General features: G+C 47.0%; 1 long non-coding RNA gene across 1 annotated transcript in view; it reads right to left on the reverse strand.

Annotated features, from left to right (window-relative positions):
- Positions 1 to 254: 254 nt before the first annotated feature.
- The window catches only part of LOC142771867 (uncharacterized), a 104,707-nt gene continuing 83,762 nt past the window's right edge, over positions 255 to 21,199 (reverse strand). Inside the window, exons 2-3 of the long non-coding RNA XR_012886181.1 lie at positions 12,909 to 13,007; positions 255 to 1,382 (exon numbers count right to left, since the gene is read on the reverse strand). This is a non-coding gene — a long non-coding RNA (uncharacterized LOC142771867). The remainder of the gene's footprint in view (positions 1,383 to 12,908; positions 13,008 to 21,199) is intronic.

Here is a 21,199-nt window from a genome sequence, read left to right on the forward strand (position 1 = left end):
AACAGCAGTTGAAGATATACCAGCTGGTCATAGCAGTAGCCAGCTCTGTGCCCACTAACAAACATATGGCTGCTTAAACGCAAGTATCGAGACATCCGATATACCATGAATAGTTGAGTACAAGTTGCAAGGACGTACCGCAAATACCCAGTTACAGAGAGAACTTGTTCATGATGGCCTACATTAGCTCAGTTATTGTCAACAGAACGAATCAAGTGCTTTCCTAAAACAGAAAGCATCCAAACAGCCACGAACACATTTATTTTATTTTATTTGGCCGAGAAGCGTGCAATCAGACGAGACAAGTGGTTCCATAATCCGGCTACTTTTTATTAGAAAACGAGGAGATAAACAATCACAGATTATTCCAGCCTCTCATTTCACGTGTAGTTTGTGCCGAGGCACAAAAAGGTTCGGCTCTATAATCCAAAGAATTTACATAATAGCTGTGAATGGTAAGGGCGACTTACATTAAAAGCCCTCATGATTATGGAACTTGTCAGAATATTTGCGTTGCGATGAAATAAATGTTCATGAATTTAGCCTTAAGTGTGTCTTAACAATCAGAATAATTATGGAAATTATTTTCATGTAGCCTCATTATCGCAATAAAAATACATTATAAGCCAACCATGCCTTTTGCAATATTTAGGCTTCAAGACTCGTTTCGCAACTACAGACATGGCTCGGTTTAAGAAAGTTGCTATATAGCTTTGTCCAAGCAGCGGCATACAGACAAATACCGTAACAATTTCTGAAAACACCAAGCCTCACACAAACACACAGCTCCGAGTAATTAAAAGTTACGGTAAATAAGAATACGACAAAGCAAAAGGCTGCCACATAGCTTTCCAAATTATTTCACAACACGCTGAAGACTTCTTTAAACCGAAACGAAAGACTTCATAAGGCACACTAGCACTTGGTTTCGTATAACCAACGAATTCGCAGAACTGCCACGAGTCGGGACTCATAGCTTCTCATTGCGTCGCTTCGGCATTACAGGATGCCCCCTTGTTCCGCTGGAAGCACATCATGTTCCAAGAGCTCCACCTCTCAAACATTTTCGAATACAAATGCTTGAAAAAACTTTCGTCACATTTTTTTTTCTTTTTTAAAAGGTCCCCTTGTCTAGCGGTGTCCATCTTTTCTACAATGGTCAGTACCTTGAAAACAGCGTCGTTCATTTGACACGGTCTCTCAGTCGTGTGTCCGTTGTGGTGTCATTCTAATTCTTAGGATGTGCTTCACTTTTCTTTCCCAGAATTCTTTTCCGCAGAGCTGATAAAGCCTTAAGTGTTCCCGCGCCACTGTCGCCACCACCTTTCTCCAGCTGCTTGTCAGTGCCTGATGCCTTTTCTACAGCTGCGTGTTCTTCGTACCTGCCATTAGAAAAAGTAGACAAAATTCACATTTCACGGCTGGTAAAAGCATCAGTAGTACCCCTCTAGTACAATAGCGTGGGAATTGTCAAGATTTTCATCTTTTTTTTTTCCTCGCCTTCCCATCAAGAGCACTGAGCCTCTAGAATGGTCTATGCAATGATCGTTGCAATGATCGAAAACAGGGAAACAATTAACAAAACATACGTAAACGACGGTGTTACAAAATGTAGCAAATTATTCAAGGACTGAAATCAAAGACAAAAAGCTGACAGAATAGCTTAAAAAGGTCCACAGAAACACAAGTCACTGTCTTTCGTCGAGTTCAAGCGGCGCGTCACAAGTATCAAGTACGTGTAACCGAATACTAGCCCCTACTCTGGTCCTCCTAAATTAAACCACCTTTGCAGTGAAATCGCATCGTTAAACGAAAGCGTGGTGCTGCCCCGTACAGTCGCGACCATCACTGGCTGGTTGCGTGCAGCGCTGTCACCTTCTCGGCTCACGCTGTCACTGCGGGCTGGATGCTGCGTACCATATGCTTTGTGGTTATAAGAGGGAAAAGAAGAGAAAAGTGAGCCCCGTAACTGTCTGCATCAGCGTGCGACACCTCAACAGTGGCTCACAAGGGATGGGAGCGCGGAGGGATTAAAAGGATAGGATTAAAGGTGTAAAGAGAGAGAGAGATGCGCTAGGACAGCGAGCGACGACATAGAAATAGTAAAGATGGAAACACGGTCACAGGAGTCCGAGGACGGGGCACCACTTGCGAGAGCTTTCGTCGGCGACAAGAGATGGCGTAGGACCAACCCAGTAGGCCAGAGCTGCGCTGTCGTCGGAGATCGCGAAGGCACAACCGGTCGGCACGGAATCCAGCGAGCGCACGTGTTTGGGCGTTCTTCGCACCTGCTTCGATCGTGTATGTTCGGACCGTGCATTGGTGCCGCGAGTTGCCAGCTCGTTAAACGCATTGACGCAATTAGCAACACACACCCTACGTCGGAAACGATGCTCTGGCGGTCCTGCTCACGATGAGGCGTGGCGCGCTTGGGTTGTCACCACGATGAAGCTTGCAGTATACGCTCGCCGTCAGTGCACCAAAGTTCCTCGGTATACCCACACTGGTTTACTATAGGAACCAGCGAGCTGCTTACTTTCGCACAAACCAACGCGCACCGGAGAGTGGTCTCGCTCAAGGTGAACTTGGGAGGTCAACTTGCGAATGGCAGCGTATTGCACGCTTGTACCACCATCAATCAATGCACCTTACGCCCCATACGCAGGTGAGCAGATATATGCCGATGAATCTGACAAGGTTATCGACCGAAAATCACAATTGCTCATTCATTGCCGGCCAGCACCTATAGCCATCGCTATTTTGTGCATATCAGTGAAGACACCGCCACATTTGCGTACAAGTCGCAATTCATCAACGGAACAACTGTTGCAGCACATTAATGACGTGTACGAGTCCCGAGGTGCAGTAAACTTCAATACGACAAGTCGTCGCCGCGACAGCTCCCTGCATTTTTGGCTTCTTGCGCTTCAAGGCATTGTGGATGGTCGTATAGCTTCCGAGAACGGCGTCCGAAAAGGTTTCTGCGCGAACGCTCACCGATATAGGCTTTATATTGACTTATTTTTTCAGCATTAAAATATGGACGCAATAACTTATAAAATGCTATATCTTGGACCATTATATGTGGATTGCACTGTATTTCAAGACTAAAAGCACGAAAGCTACGTCAGAGTGCCCCACAGCATCCTGCCGCTAGTGTTCAAGGTAGGCGTGTCTTTTCAAACGACAGTGCTGTAAGAACTTACGCAATCACAAGCTTCCACCGCATGAATGGAACACAATTACGCAGAACAGTCCCACTGAGGACTGCAAAGTTCGCAACGGGAACTTAAGTTCAAGGTGAAGTACTTACACCCGGCAACATAACCTCGGCCTGGGTATGCATGCAGAAATTAAAATGATGCGTTAACATTGATAATGTGTATCAGTCATAATAAATGCATAAACATCCTGTGTGCAAACATCGCAACCGATATGCAGAGAGATGGTGTACTCAACTTTATGGTATATATATATATATATATATATATATATATATATATATATATATATATATATATATATATTGTAATGAATTAATGAATCTGAATAACGAACGCTCTGCTGGCAATGAAGAAGACGATGATGATCGGTGGCTGTGGTAGTAGCTCGCGCACGCCGCTCGCCATTAGCCAGACCTGCCTGATAAAGGACATTTTGCCAAGCTACGTCTGAACCTTTCTCGACGTACAACACCTCTATTTTAAGTGGTGGAGGAGCCGGGGTTCCCATCAACCTGGAACTTCGCAATCGGACGCTACCCTCACCGGTCACCATGACTGCTCCTGGCCCTTCTCAAGCTGCCTTACCAACGACAGTCTACTGTACTGGCGCGCCTCGGCAACGCGACCCACCAATTTTTCGCGGCAACGACGAACAAGACGTCGAGGACTGGCTCGTCGAGTACGAAATCGTAAGCGCTTCCAACAAGTGGAACGCCTGCGACCAGCTCACAAACGTGCGCTATTACCTCGCTGATGTGGCCAGCCTCTGGTTCAAGAACCACGAAGGCGAAATTACCAACTGGTCCGCCTTCAAGACCACCATCGCCGCGGTCTTCGGTCGTCCCGCCGTGCGCCGGCTTCGCGCGGAACAGCGTCTCCGTAGTCGAGTCCAGCGCAGGGACGAGACTTTTACCAGTTACATTGAAGATGTCTTGTCTCTTCGCAAGCGCGTCGATGAATCTCTAACCGAACGCGACAAAATCAAGCACATCATCAAAGGAGTTGACGACGACACCTTCCAGATGCTCGTCGCTAGAAATCCACAGACCATCACCGATGTTGTCCAGCTCTGTCAGGAGTACGACGAGTTGCGTAAGCAGCGTGTCTCGACGCGCAGGGCCGCAGAAGATACGGCTGAAGTTTCCACCCTCGTACACGACGTCGCTGCTGATCACACCGTCTTACTGCCCCAAATCAAACAATTCATTCGTGAGGAAGTTGCGCGTCAGCTTTCTCTTGTGGCCGAAGCATCCGCGCCAGTGACCTTGTTAGACCCACGTCTACGCCAGGTCATCGAGGCACAGGTCACGCTGCCTCCATCGCCACCTGTCCCTACGCCGCTGACCTACGCTGCCGTCGTTGCTAGACCCCCAGCCCCACCTATCTCTGGCGCATACCGGGGCACCGGGTCCTCCTACCCTACGACGCTGCCTACATACACGGCACCCCATCCCGTTTCGCCCCCTGCACCTTCTGTCGTTAACCCATGGCGCACCTTGGATAATCGACCCATCTGTTTCGCATGCGGTTTCGTGGGACATATAGCACGCTACTGTCGCCGTCGCAACCTCCAGCCTCCAGACCATGGGAATTCTGCAAATTACCAGGCTGCCCAGAATCCCCAGCGGCCATCTTCTCCTATCACCGACTCATTGTCCCCACGACGCCCCGTCGATTCTCGCCGGTCATTACCACCCCGTCGCCGATCTGTCTCCCCGATGCTTCGGCGCACGAGCCCCGCTCGAGAGGAAAACTGACAGCCGCAGTTCCGCAGGCAAGAACTGCGTCGTCGTCGAACTTTCTAAGACCTCCTCTTTGTCCGACCAACGAAACTGATGTGCTAGTAGAAGGTGTTGCTGTACGTGCACTTGTCGAAGCAGGCGCCGTCGTTTCTGTAATTAGTGAAAAACTGTGTCGTGATTTGAGAAAAGTTACAACGCCGCTTACGAATCTTGCTCTGCGTACAGCCACCTCCCATTTCATCGCGCCGACAGCTCAATGCACAGCACGCGTTCTTATTCAAGATGTTTGGTACGCCGTCAACTTTGTTGTTCTCCCATGTTCATCTTACGACGACATACTAGGATGGGATTTCCTTTCTACCCATCAGGCCCTCGTCGACTGCGCTCGTGCTGAACTCACGTTGACGAATCCGTGCCTTGATATCGACCACCACAGTCCCTCGAAAGTGTTTGCCGCAGCTGACGTCAGCATCGCGCCGTTGTCCGCCGTCCTAGTGCCTGTGTTTTCCCCTGCTGCCACTAACTCGACGCTCCTGTTCCAACCAACTATAGCTAGTGTGCAACACCAAGCCATTGTCCTCCCGTTTGCCGTCATCAACTTTTCCAATGGTTCGGCGGTACTGTATGCCTGCAACGTTTCTGCTTGTCCGTACATCCTGCTACGCGGTGAGTGTCTGGGAAGCCTCGAGACCTTAAATTGTATTTTCGAAGACCGAATCTATCCAGACAAGCCATTTTTACCGACTTGTGCCAGTACACCCGCATCTGACGCCAATGAACCTATGGATGTATTCCACAAGTCCATTGATTGTAACCTCACGCCTGGGTAGCAGAAACAGCTGATCAAGCTCCTACAGCGTTTTCGAGCCTCGTTTGACCACAATCAGCCTTCCTTAGGTCGCGCGTCATCTGTTGTTCACCGTATAGATACCGGTCAAGAGACGCCATTACGGCAGCGTCCATATCGTGTGTCAACTACCGAACGCCGTGCCATCAAAGAACAGGTTGACGACATGCTGACACGTGGCATAATCGAACCGTTAAGCAGTCCCTGGGCTTCTCCAGTTGTGTTGGTGAAGAAGAAGGACGGATCCATCAGGTTTTGCGTGGACTACCGACGTCTCAACCAAATCGCGCGCAAGGATGTCTATCCGCTGCCACGCATTGACGATGCCTTGGACAGCCTACAGGGAGCCGAATTTTTCTCTTCTTTAGATCTGCGCTCTGGATACTGGCAGGTACCCATGGCAGAGGCCGATCGTGAAAAAACTGCTTTCGCCCCGCCGCGGTGGTCTATTGGCTAAGGTACTCGGCTGCTGACCCGCAGGTCGCGGGTTCGATTCCCGGCTGCGGCGGCTGCATTTCCGATGGAGGCGGAAATGTTGTAGGCCCGTGTGCTCAGATTTGGGCGCACGTTAAAGAACCCCAGGTGGTCGAAATTTCCGGAGCCCTCCACTACGGCGTCTCTCATAATCATATGGTGGTTTTGGGACGTAAAACCCCACAAATCAATCAAATCAATCAAAAACTGCTTTCATCACGCCCGACGGGCTTTACGAATTCACAGTCATGTCCTTCGGCCTCTGCAACGCGCCAGCTACTTTCGAGCGGATGATGGACTCTATCCTTCGAGGCCTCAAATGGAACGTTTGCCTTGGTTATTTAGATGATATTGTCGTCTTTTCAACTGATTTCGCAACTCATTTAACCCGCCTCGAGAAAGTCCTCGCGTGTATTTCTGCCGCGGGGCTGCAACTGAATCTGAATAAGTGCAATTTCGCCGCTCGAAAGCTTACGATCCTTGGCCACGTGGTTTCAAAAGACGGCATTCTTCCTGACCCTGCCAAACTTACAGCCGTTTCAGCGTTTCCCAAACCGACCACTATGAAAGAGCTCCGAAGCTTCATAGGCCTTTGCTCTTACTTCCGGCGCTTCGTCCGCAATTTCGCGACGATCATCGCTCCTTTGACCAAGCTCCTCGCCGGCTCAAGAGACCTTTCAGCCTGGTCTGCCACCTGTGACGACTCTTTCAATGAACTGCGCCGCCTCCTCACGTCGCCGCCTATTCTGCGACACTACGACCCATCGGCACCCACAGAGATCCACACTGACGCTAGTGGTGTCGGGCTAGGCGCTATTCTTGCACAGAAGAAAGAGGGCTTCCAAGAGTACGTGGTTGCCCACGCAAGCCGAACTCTTAGCAAAGCCGAAACCAACTATTCTGTCACTGAAAAGGAATGCCTCGCCATTATTTGGGCGATAGAGAAATTTCGACCTTACGTGTACGGGCGCCCTTTTGACGTCGTGACTGACCACCACGCCCTCTGCTGGTTGTCGTCACTGAAGGATCCAAGCGGTCGCCTCGCCCGATGGGCATTACGCCTTCAAGAATATAATATTCGCGTGGTCTATCGCTCCGGCCGGAAACATTCGGACGCAGACGCCCTATCCCGTTCGCCTCTACCCCCTGACCCGGACTGCTGCGAAAGTCTAACCTGTGATGCCACTGCCGTCACCATCGCCGACATGCCATCTGAGCAACGCAAGGACCCTTGGGTTGCTTCGATTCTAGACATCCTGGCTGGGCGGGCGGCTTCCCCCCCCCCCTTCTCGCACGTTGCGTCGGCAAGTCGAGCACTTCGCCACTCGCGATCACGTGCTGTACCGACGCAACTACGCACCCGGTGGACGTCAGTGGCTACTCGTGATTGCACGTCATCTGCGATCCGAAATTTGTTCCACGTTTCATGACGACCCCCAATGTGGCCACGCAGGTTTCCTGAAGACTTATTATCGCATGCGTCTCCGATATTACTGGCGTGACATGTACAGTTTTGTACGACATGACGTTCGGGCCTGCTCGACGTGCCAGAGACGAAAAACTCCCTCTTATCACGCCAGCGGTACCTTGTTACCCTTACCATGCCCATCCCGGCCATTCGACCACGTCGGCATTGATATCTATGGTTCCCTTCCCAACACTGCTGACGGTAACCGCTGGATCATAGTTGCCGTCGACCATCTCACGCGGTATGCCGAAACTTCATCCCTTCCCTCGTCTACAGCAAAAGACGTTGCGACTTTCGTTCTTCACAACATCGTATTACGTCATGGAGCACCTCGGGAGTTACTGAGCGATCGTGGTCGCGTTTTCTTGTCAGGCGTCATCACAGCATTGCTGCGTGAGTGCCACGTCGTTCACCGCACTACAAGCGCCTATCATCCCCAGACCAATGGAATGACAGAGCGCTTCAACCGCACCCTTGGTGACATGCTGTCTATGTATATCTCGTCAGACCACTCCAATTGGGACCGAGTGCTCCCGTTTATCACGTTCGCTTATAATACCGCCATTCAAAGCAATACTGGGTTCTCTCCTTTTTTCCTCCTTTACGGACGCGAACCTTCTTGCACTATGGACACCATTCTTTCGTACAAACCTGACTCCTCAGAGTCCACGACTTTGTCTCAAGCCGCTACATACGCTGAAGAATGCCGCCAACTGGCAAGATCATTCACAACCCAAGACCAAGGACGCCAAAAACACCACCATGACGCATCAAATAACACTACTTCCTACGATCCAGGTTCACTCGTCTGGCTGCATGTCCCTTCGGCTACACCTGGCCTTTCTACCAAGTTGGTCCCCAAGTATCACGGCCCATATCGTGTGCTACAAAAAACGTCACCGGTGAATTACCTCATCGAGCCACTGGAACCATCTTCTGACCAACGTCGTCGTCGCCAGGAAATTGTCCACGTCTCGAGACTTAAGCTCTGCTACGACCCTCCCTTGTTTACTTGTCCATAGGTCGCCACGATGGCTCCTTATTTCGCGGGGAGAAATTGTAATGAATTAATGAATCTGAATAACGGACGCTCTGCTGGCAATGAAGAAGACGATGATGATCGGTGGCTGTGGTAGTAGCTCGCGCACGCCGCTCGCCATTAGCCAGACCTGCCTGATAAAGGACATTTTGCCAAGCTACGTCTGAACCTTTCTCGACGTACAACACCTCTATTTTAATATATATATATATATATATATATATACGTATATATGGAATCACGTGAATGATTATGAAAATGGTCGTCCCAATCAGCGGCACATGTTAAATGTACGTACCATGTTCGCACTCAAGTATGTACGTATGTACTATCATCAGTCATGGTATAGTCCTCCCCTGCATTCGATTGAAATAGATCGTGACGAAGAGGCAGAGAGCCATAGCGAGCGACAGGAACCCTGTCTTTTTCAAAGACAGGGTTCCTGTCGAAACCTCGGCACAATAAACAGTTGTTATGTGAAAGCGCATCTACTTTCATATTTATAACCTTGCGGCAACCGAAGTTATTCTTCTATATATATATATATATATATATATATATATATATATATATATATATATATATATATATATATATATATATATATATATATATATATATATATATATATCTGTGTGTGTGTGTGTGTGCGTGTGAGAGAGAGAGAGAGAGATCTAACATCGTCCTTAAGAAAAAGTGCCACTTCGAAATTGCAAAAAACTGAGAGGTACTACGACATTCCTCAGCCTCGACTAATTCACAAAAAACAGCTGAATGAAGCCGAAGCTATGCAAACGCATGCCTTCAGATAGAGCTGATGCTGTCCAGGCTAAGCTGGTGCACGACGAGATTAAAATAAATTGATTTATACAGGTGGGCATGCAGTTGAGAAAACCAATAGTTGTTTCAAACCCGTATTGATGAAAGGCAACGGAAAAATGTCCTTGGGACTGCCGAGAGGTTCACCCAGATAATGCAAGAAGGCACGTTATCTAGCAGACTATAGGAACATCGTTTCATCACCGCAGACATGGAGTCATTTTATATTATGAGATTAACCAATAATTTTGAAGAAAACCTCATCTTGAGTGCACATTTATCTCTCTTGAAGTCCCCACCCTGTGGTCATATTTGAAATATGGTTGAACGAGGGTGTTACCGACGGCTGCATCATGCCGGAATGCTAAAAAGTATCTAGATGTGACAGGAAACAAATAAAAAGAATTTTAAGGGCTAGGCTTTTGGTTAGGCATAATATTTATGGAAAATAACGCCATAATGCCAAAAAATATCTGTGATGTTACCCGACGAGTGTTTTGAAAAGGTTCTCAAAGGCCGCTCTTCAGCTTTCGCTGTGGCTATGCCGCGCCTTCCGAGCAGGCCTGGTGTTTTTTGTCGTTGCCACTCACCGAGCATTTCGCTAGTCACATTTCACGAGGCAGGGCACAGTTTAATCGTGGGAGGTATCAACGTATTTATTCGGCATGGTATCGACAAATACACTCCTAAGAAACAGAATAAAATCACGCAGCTCCTTTTCTGCATGACGTGAGGCGTTTCTCGTGAGAAGCAAATGCAAAAACAGTGAGTTGAAGAAGAGGTCATTTGGAGGAAATAGCACGTGTGTAAAAGATACTTAAGGATGACCCGACATGCTGGTCATGCCACAAGTCAAGTATCTTCATTGAATAATTTCCTAAGTTCAGGCTTTACATGCCTGAAAAGCACAAACGTTTGAGGGACCGAAATTCTGAAATTATGTTCTAGCAAAAAATGTAATATTGTAGAGACTGAGTTTTTTTCCAGTCAGTTCTTATCGATACCGAAGCAACAAAGGCACACAATACTGCAATATAGTACTTATTTATACCGATGGTAGATATTGTGAATGTTGTAAACAGGCAAGCAGACAGTACGAATAACCAGACACTTTCTCCACGAGAAAGTACAGACGTCGATGCCAAGGAAAGTTTCGTGGTTATTACTGCTAGCATCTGGAATGTGAGTAAGATGAAAGAAACATAGACGCAAAGATAACGTGTCAATGAAGAGACCGAACCAGCGACATTCAAATAACTCGTCCGAACTTCTACCAACTGAGCTACAGTACCGGTCATCTCGCCGTCCCCTTTATGGGGAATATTAGTGCACTGAAACCTGGAAATTGTGATGGCTAGTGTGGAACAATCTCGGGAAGCTGAGCAATAGCGATGGTCTCGTTCTGACAGACTTGACACATTAACGTAGTGTGCGTGTGATTATGGTGTTTCACGTTTTGTCAGGGCCTCCTCCATTTTTTGGTATGGCCAGAAAAATGGAATGAAAATAAATTGAATTTAAAAAAATTATGGGTCAGCTCACAGCTCTTGATACGATAACGTGCTACGTGACACGAACATGCAGAAAAAGAAATCCAATTAATACTACCAGGTTTAAATGAGCATACGAGGCGTTTCAATAAATGTGTGCCATATTTCTAAAAATCAAAACAAAAAGCGGTATTTCCTTGCTGTCTTCCCAGTTGCTTTTTCTGTAGCAGCATGTTTCTTAAGACGGTTGAATACATCATTTGGGAGAATAAGAATTTTAAATTAATGTTTATTTTGCGGAGTTGGGTGGTTGTGTCAAGTGGAAGAATTCAGGTCTTTCATACGAAAAAAAACTATTGCAGTTTTGAGATTTCGCAAAGCGGCCTCTGAAATCACTACGAAGTAATTAAATTATTTTCAATTTCTTTCAAGAACATTGACTCAGTTTTCGGAACACCATGTAAATATCCCGTAACGTGGACGGAGGCAAGATGACCGCCACTGTGCATCAGTTGCTAGAGCATCAGACGGCTGAATCGAAGGTTGCAGATTCGGTTTCTTCTCATGTACATGACACTTACTAGAAATATCAAACCACGTAATTACCTTAACATCGTTATCAGTTTATTGTTAGGTGTCAATAATATTCCGTCACAAAAATGAAAAACGAGCCCTTATGTTTCCACTTTTTTCGTTCCACCGTTTTCTTGAGGCATTACAATGCATGTATGGGCATTTGTACCTTAATAGCGTAATGCAGACTACCTCAACGGGTCAGTTGAACAAGGTTTTTACACTGTGGAGATTCCACCAGAATCACGTATATAACTATCACATGTATTGATTAGTGATAATGAAAAAAGCAGTGAAAGTTCATCAGTAAGATAACATTCCTTATGTTCCACCACAGCTCTTGGAGGGTAGAAACCATGCCCTACGGAATTCCGAATGTCAAACAAAATGCCACAACTACAAGTGGGCGTAAGACGGTGATGTTCCGTGCAGCGAATTTTCCCCTTTTAAGCGAATTTCCCCTGTAATTTTGAACCAAAGGGGAAAAGAGAATCATCGTGATATTGCGATAATTTCAGGAATAGTTGAATTCTCCTATCATCATCCTCATCATCAGCTTGACTACGTCCAATAGAGGACAAAGGCCTCTCCCATGTTCCGCCAGTTAACCCGGTCCTGTGCTTGCTGCTGCCAATTTATACCCGCAAACTTCTTAATCTCATCTGCCCACCTAACCTTCTGTCTCCCCCTAACTCGCTTGCCTTCTCTGGGAATCCACTTACTTACCCTTAATGACCAGCGGTTATCCTGCCTACGCGCTACATGCCCGGCCCATGTCCAGCGGTCACAGTGCGTCTTCATATGCTGTAATCGATTCTGAGGCATGCACCGCGCAAGCATAACCTTTGAAATTTGTTTCCGGTATTTAGGCGGATCGATTTCTTGTTCACTAGTGGTGTTAGACTTGAAACCCACAATGTGCAGTGTAATAACAGTACATGAATTAAGTCATGATTTTGTTGTGCGGCAGTGGAGGGGCTAGTCATGATTTCAAAAGTCGCCAGTACGTGAGACACGTGTAATTATAGTATGTATGTGCATGGATTGATGCGGAAATTAGTACTGTTGTACAGGGAAACATACTGAAAATTTCGTCAACCTTTGCAGAGAAAAATCCCCGAAATAGGGCATTTTGATGTCTCTTAATAGGCATTTTTCGGTGTAGTACGGATCATCACTGGCGTAAGAGGATCACTTGCGAAATAGAGTGCTATGTCATGTTCACATCTTACCTTCAAGCATAGGTACAGGCCAAGGAGTACTCCACTGTTCATCACTATATATTCAGCAGCCTCCGTTTCGGTCATGGTTTCGGGCTCTTCGCCAGACGCCTGTAAAACAGAAGCTAACCTGTAAGCATCCGACATAGACGACGAAAGGATTTCATTGACTCAGCGTTTAAAGTCATTTTAAATGCGAAGCATTTTTTAGCGAACTTCGGCGGCTTCACATCTATCTATCTATCTATCTATCTATCTATCTATCTATCTATCTATCTATCTATCTATCTATCTATCTATCTATCTATCTATCTATCTATCTATCTATCTATCTATCTATCTATCTATCTATCTATCTATCTATCTATCTATCTATCTATCTATCTATCTATCTATCTATCTATCTATCTATCTATCTATCTATCTATCTATCTATCTATCTATCTATCTATCTATCTATCTATCTATCTATCTATCTATCTATCTATCTATCTATCTATCAAAGTATCCACCTACGACTTTTAGCTCTTCTGGCCGTTTCTATTAGGGGATCCATAAAAACTGGTATGGCATAACATGACTGTATGACGAGCACAAGTGAGTAGACATTACATAAAAACAAAGACACGTATGTCATTAATGTCATGATTTACATTCATGGATTTGCTGCTCTTGCGGTGGTTTTATTCAGATGGCAAAACTATATTATGGTATTACATGATTGCATAGCGAGCATAAGTGACAGGCCCTAACGCACAAAGCATGACACGCATGACTACATGCTACACTCATTACGCACTCGCGGCCGTTTCACTAGCTTCGCATATACCAAGTTGGGTATTACGTGACGCGAATGGACGACGAAGGTAAATGCCACGTCCAAACATGATAATCATGCCATGCGTGTCATACAAAACATGACTACATGCTACGCTCATAGCGCCCTCACGGCCGTTTCGCTAGCTTCACATATACCGATTGTGGTATTACTTGAGGTGAATTGATGACGAAGGGGAGTGACGCGTGCAAACATGGTAATCATGACATGCGTGTCATGTAAAACATGACTACATGCTATGCTCATCACACTCGCGGCCATTTCGCTAGCTTCACAGATACCAAATTTTGATACGAATGACGAATGTATATTACTGGCACAAACACGATAATCATGACGCGTCTCATGTAAGAACATGCCTACATGCCACACTCATGATGCGCTCGTGGACGTGTCGTTATCTTCACATATACCAAATTTGGTAGCACGGGACGTGGACAAACGACACAAATGCCAGGCGCAAACATGATAATCGTGACATGGATGATGGATGTCATGCACGGCATAATTTACATTCCCACCACTGCTGTGGCCGGTATTGCAAACTTTGGTGGTGCCGTCATTACGCGACTATAAGCAACATACTTGCATCTTATCTATAGAGTGTGCGTCACATGTCTACTTGTGCTTACTGTGTATTACGTCCGGCCGCCTCGTAACGTTGTGCTGACTTTAAAGTGACGTATTAACCTTCCTCATTCGTACTTCGCATATCATCTATTCGGGATCTGCAATTTTTTTTTATTCGGAGCACGATAAATAAATACGGAAGAGCAAAATAACATTTCACGTCCACAGCGAGTGTCCTCCAACCGATATAAAACTGCACAAGCGTTTAGAGCAACAACTCCCACATAGTAAATGACACAAATTACTGCGAAGCGAACAAGTCTAGGCAACTCAACGCACCATTTACAGTGGGCCGAATATTTCGTTTTTTGCACACGGTACAATTTGGAGCATCTTCCTGGCAGCCATTAAATTCTGTGAGAACATGACTATCAAGGGCTTCATTATGCGCCGAAAGCAGAGTTGTCAGTTTGGGCTTTATTTTTTTTATTGCATAATCACTAGCAAAGCTTTACGATAGCGTAGGTGTTTTTTTTGTTGTTGTTCGTTTGTTTGTTTATTTGGGTTATTTCTATTTTACCAGCCAATATAGTTGTTTTAGTGACAACCACGTTTATCGATGGCACGTTTGTCGTTCACTGAAAGCGTGTTCGCCAATAACTTCGTGTACTTTAGTGTCCATATCAAGCATATCTTGGGAAATCAACATTTAAAAGTATAATTATGAACTGCAAAACGTGCATTGAAACAAATGGGGACTGCCTAGGAGACAATGTTAAGTATATATGCGCTTTCGTTCATGTTTGCGCAAATTATCGGTGAGCGAAATACTGAAAGTGATTTTTTTTCAACTCCCCTTTTCACTTGAATGTCATTTTTCATCATATTTAAAACTATTTTCAAGAACGGAAAGGGTAATTAACCTCCGCTTCTTTTGCGCTTCCTCACGAAAGTCAGGCCACGTTCTTCTTCTTCTTTTGGGATGGTTATTAGCTTCTTATCTCGCTAGCATCTGGCAACACTGGTTGAAATGAACGGCGACTGTGGCAACTACTTAAAAGGCCACTCACCAGGCTCCATGACAAATCTTAGTTATACCATGGAAGTTTTTGTGTCTCTGATGAGGAGCATTATTCCACAAAAACATTTTTCAATCGGTTGATCACGAGCTGATATACAACTTTATCTCTCTATCTATTTCTGAAGAAATTGAACACAATTATGAGTGATGTTATCGTGACGTGTTGTTGCGCCAAGTACTTTCTCTACTCAAGCTGTCCACGAGAAGTTTATCTTCACATTCTTGCAGGTGCAGTCAAGTTCAGACAGTAAGATTGTGTCTTGGACCCTCAAAACAGCCAAAGTTGGAAAACGAGTAACAATCTTTGAAGATTTAAGACTACGCTATCCGTAATGTATATTTTTGACGTCTTTTTTTCGGATATGTTGTTTCTCCTTTACTCATGTTGTTTCACCTAGTGACCACGAGCTCCCCATTCCTGATTTCACATGCTCAGAGAGAGCAGACAGGGGCACGGAGCACCCGGTTTCAGGCGTTACGAGTTGACCTGTGTTGCTTCACGCGCACTGTTCTTCCTCGTAGTTCTGTAGAATGCAGCAATTGTTGGCGTCACTACGCTGTCAGTAAGGTGCAGTTTCCGTACTCCACTACACAAGCAAGTTGCAAATACTATACTTTCTGGTGGAAAACAGTCAGTATTGCCGAGCCGTGCCAAGAGGAGCCCACTGTGGGATTGAGTTGGCTGTTTTTGTTTTAATAGGGCATCATCATTGTAGAGCAAGTGGAGTGTGTCTCGTTGTCATCTTAGAGGCATGTGCAGTGTTCCCCTTGCGGAGAGGAAGGGTGAAGTTTCGCCACAGCACCCCCCTCCTCCCTATAAGGCTGGCTTTGCCCCCCCCTTTTCGCCCCCTCAGTATGATTTCAATATATGAGGCTGACTTTGCACCCCCCTCTCGTCCCCCCTAACCCCTCCTCCATGTCGTACGCATATGAGAGAGAGAGAAATCGAGTACTTTCCGCCATTCTGCAGCTTATAGAGAACGCCACTCCGTTATCAACGGACGCGCACAGCTCGTTTTGCTCGTCCTAGGCATAGCCCACGGCGTTTCACTGGCGCATTTGCGTGAGTTGCGCGTCTGTCATTTTGCGAACGTCAATGCATTCGAGGGCCATGGAACATTGCGCACACGATGGACTGTGGGTGCACCGAAGAGGAGGTGATTGCGGGTAAAGGTCAGTTCAGCTTCGCCGACCGCAATTGCATGCAAGCAAACGTCGAGACCGAGCACCTAAGAGGTCAACTTCGCCCACTTCGAAAACGAGAAGAACGCCCTGGTCGACCTAAGGCTGCGCTAGGAGTGGTCGTTTAAGCCCAACTACAGCTTCCAAAGTAAAAAAAAAATCACTGCATTTCAAGCTGCTGAAGATAATTATGGGGCGAAGCTTTCGGAGGTGATTATTGTGATTAAAGTTGAGATAGTACTGAGACTGATTGTGGTTGTGATACTTATATATTTTTGATTCAAAGAGATAATGCTGAGACCGATTGTGATATAGCGGTGATTCTTCTTTATAGCTGATATGAAGTTCCGAGTTCCAGGTTACGTTTCGACTTCATAATCACAGCTTCATTAGCTATCGTCCCTGGTGTAGAATTTTCTTGTCGGTGTTGCCGCCTTGCATTCGCTTCAAGTTGTCTCAACTGCGCGTCAGCTTGGCGTTTTTCCCGCTTAGCCTTTGCTTCCTTAGCCCTAGTCTGTGGTGTAGAACTTTGTTGTCACCGTCGCCGCTTTGCATTTGCTTCCTTCTCTCTTGTCTCCCCGGTAGCTTTCCACCGACGGCGACGCTGATACTCAGCACGTCGCGCTTTCCTGCGCTCGTCTTCGTCCATATGAGAGAAGAGAGTGTGTAGTATGGAACGTGGTTATATATGTATAGCGTTGACAGCAGCGCCATCAGATCTACAACTAACCACAGCGCCCTCTGTTGCTTATAAGTTGAAGGTTACATGCAAAACGGCTACCACGAACGCCCTCTGTTGCTTATAAGTTGAAGGTTACATGGTGTTACGGACAGACGGGAGACGGCGGACATCGTGAGGTCTTAAGGAGCTTCGCCCCACGGCGAATCCATGGCGGATCCCATGTACAGTGAGAATCGATTAAATGTGAAACATAAATGAGAAATGTTGATATGTCACTTTAAAATCGGTACAACGTTATGAGGTGGAAGTAAATGATGCCGTACACTGCCGTGTCATGATTATCATGTTTGGATGTGTCGTTTACCTTAATCGTCTATTCACATCACATGATACCAAATTTAGTGTATGTGGACCTATAGAAACAGCCGCGAGCACGTTATGAGCAGGTATGTTGTCATGTTGTTACATCACACGCGTGTCAGGACTATCATGTTTGCACCAGCCATATATTTCGTCATTTATTGACGTCACGTAACACCAAATTTGGTATATGTTTAGCTAGCCAAACGGCCACGAGCGCATTCATGAAGGGTAAAAAAATTGACTGATCTCACGTACAGTGGACATCGATGATATGCGAAGCACGAATGAGATATGTTGATATGTCACTTCAAAATCAGCACAACGTTGCGAGGTGGAGGTAAATGAGGCCGTACATAACTTCCGTGTCATGATTATCATGTTTCGATGTGTCGTTTACCTTCGTCATCTATTCACGTCACGTGATACCAAATTTAGTATATGGGGAGCTAGCGAAACGGCCGTGAGCATGCTACGAGCGTGGTATGTTGTCATGTTCTTACATGACACGCGTGTCAGGATTATCATATTTCGTGATCCATTGACGTCACGTAACACCAAACTTGGTATATGTGGAGCTAGTGAAACGACCATGAGTGCATCATGAAGGGCCCAACCTAGTAGGCTCTAATACTCCGAACCAAGTGTATACGCTAGGCACAGCGACGCTACGAACGCGAGCACTCTATAGTCTGATGCCAGGCGCGACCAGCGTCCGTCGGCGCGGCCCGACAGCAACCGGCGCAAAATGCGACATGCTGCGTTTCGCACCGATTCATTACCCAGACAATTACCCAGACAACACCACGTTTCCCTCTTTTCGTGACGGACGGACGCCGCACGCACTGAAACGTGCATGCGTAAAGGCAACGCAGCGCGGCGCGTGCCTGCGAGTGTATGGCGGGACCGGCGCCTGACGCGGCAACGCCGGCGCGACGCGATGGAATTAACGCCGGCGAGCATGCGCACCGCGTCACGTCGAAATCTATTGGCGCCTTGACTGTGGCATGTAATCCTGTTCTCACATGACACGCAACTCATGATTATCATGTTTGCACCAGTGACATACCTTCGTCATCCATTGGCGTCACGTAATACCACATTTGGCATATGTGAAGCTAGCGAAATGGCTGCGAGCGCATCATCAGTGTGCCATGTAGTCATGTTCTTACATGACACGCATGTCATGATTATCATGTTTTTGTGTGTCATTCACGTATGTCGTCCGTTCGCATCGCGTAATACCGAGATTGGTACAAGTGAAGGTACGAAATGGCCGCGAGCGCATCATGAGCGCCGCATGTAGTAATGTTGTCACTTGACACACATCTCATGTTTATCATGTTTGCACCAGTATCATACCTTCGTCATCCATTCGCGTCCCGTAATACTAAATTTGGTCTAATTGAAGCTAGCGAAACGGCCGCCAGCGCATCATGAGCGTGGCATGTAGTTATGTTGTTCCATGACCCGCATCTCATGATTTTCATGTTAGGGTCTGTCGCTTGTGTTCGCTATGTAACCATGTCATACCATACCAGTTTTGAAACATCTCATGTGAACAAACCACCGCAAGAGCTGCAGGACCATGAAATGTGAATCATGACATTCATGACATACATCTCATGATTTTTAAGTTATGACTAGTCAAGTTCTTCATACAGTCATTGTGTGCCATATCAAGTTTGGTATCCATACCATTATTGAAACAGCCAGGAGAGCTAAAAGTCGTAGGCAGCTAGATAGATAGATAGATAGATAGATAGATAGATAGATAGATAGATAGATAGATAGATAGATAGATAGATAGATAGATAGATAGATAGATAGATAGATAGATAGATAGATAGATAGTGCCGCGCCCGAAACAAAGAACGAAGACGATGTGCGCGCCAACAGCCTCGTGAAAAGGGGGACTGAAGAAGACGACGTGCTTTTGTTTTGCTCGCCTGCTCTTGGCTCCTGCATAAAAACACACGCCGTCGGTTCTCGGACGCAACGTCTCGGTGCACTGCTTACGTTGAACCGCGACACTGGTGGAGGTGCTGGGTAGCAAGCCTGCCGATGCTCAACACCCCACCTGGGAGCCGTTCATCAAGTCCTGACACGCAGCCACCTGTTACGACACCAGTGCACCGCTTCAGTCGGCGGTTGCTAGGCCTATCTCCTGAGCTGACCTCCTTCGACGAACATTCTACCAGGCATTACGTATCTCTACCAATGGCCTCCGCTAGCCAGCCACAGTTGGTCCAAGGGATACAAGGCAGCCCCGTTTCCAATCCAGCCCAGGTAACACTTCTTCAGCCACTTGTGCCTGATCGCTTCAGTGGTGCCCCTCACGAAGATGTCGAAGATTGGCTTGAGCATTACGAATGCGTTGCCGACATCAACCAGTGGAATGCTCAACAGAAGCTCGCCCGCACGTATTTCACTCTCGATGACGGCGCTCACACGTGGCTTGAGAATCGAGAAGGCCGTATATCCACATGGGATGACTTTCGTCAGCAGCTGATTGACACCTTTGCTAGCGTCGACCGTCGAGAGCGGGCTCAGCAGTTGCTCGAGTTAAGGCTTCAAAAACCTAACGAAACTGTGGCAATGTTTGCTGAAGACGTGACGCGCCTCTGTCGTCGGGCTGATCCCAACATGTCCGAGGAGAAGTTGCGCTACCTTATGCGCGGCGTGAAAGAACAACTGTTCGCTGGTCTTGTGCGCAATGCCCCAACTACCGAGGCCGATTTTATAAGAGAAGCCACTGCCATTGAGCGTGCTCTGCACCAAAAATCGAGGCAATATGATCGCTCGTCCACTATCACCCCAATCAACGCCGCTTCAGTCACTCTGGACAATCAGGGCTCCCTACGTGACCTTATCAGAGATATTGTCCGCGAAGAAATTCGGAAGCTTTGGACTCCTCCAGTGGATACACCAGTGACCGCCGTTGCCGCAGTCGTTCGTGACGAACTTAGGCACGCTTTTTCAGCAGCTGATCTCGTTCGCGATCAGCGTCAACTAAGTTACGCTGACGCTGTCCGCCGACCACCACCCATCCCACCTATTACATCATACTACCAGCCACCTACAGCCGCACCTTCGTCGCAACCGTTGCAGGAGGCTTTCAGACGTCAGCCCATGTCTCCTATGTCTCCATGCCACCAGCCACCACTTGCCGCGCCTTACTCACCACCACGAGAGGGCATAAGACGCCCACAATTTCGCAGAACGGACGCTTGGCGCACCGTCGATCAGCGCCCTCTCTGCTTCAACTGTGGTGGTGCCGGCCATATAGCTCGCTATTGTTGGTACCGCGACACATCGCTTCACCCGTCTCGGCCAGGGTACGACGGTCGCCGTGCCAATGACGACTACATTGTCCGCCATGACGACCCTGGTTTTCGAGGACCTTCAACAACTTGGTCTCCCTATCACGAGTCGCCTCCTCCTCGCCAGCCCAATTCCGCCCACAGGTAACGCTCTCCATCCCCTGCTCAGACATCATCACCGAATCGACGTACTTTTGCTGACCTTCGGGGAACAAGGTCGCCCAGCCCTTACCGGGGAAATAAAAGGCGGCGACCTCTCGGGGTAAG

Source organism: Rhipicephalus microplus, chromosome 9 (genome assembly GCF_043290135.1).
Source record: "Rhipicephalus microplus isolate Deutch F79 chromosome 9, USDA_Rmic, whole genome shotgun sequence".
In the NCBI taxonomy this organism is placed as follows: domain Eukaryota; kingdom Metazoa; phylum Arthropoda; class Arachnida; order Ixodida; family Ixodidae; genus Rhipicephalus; species Rhipicephalus microplus.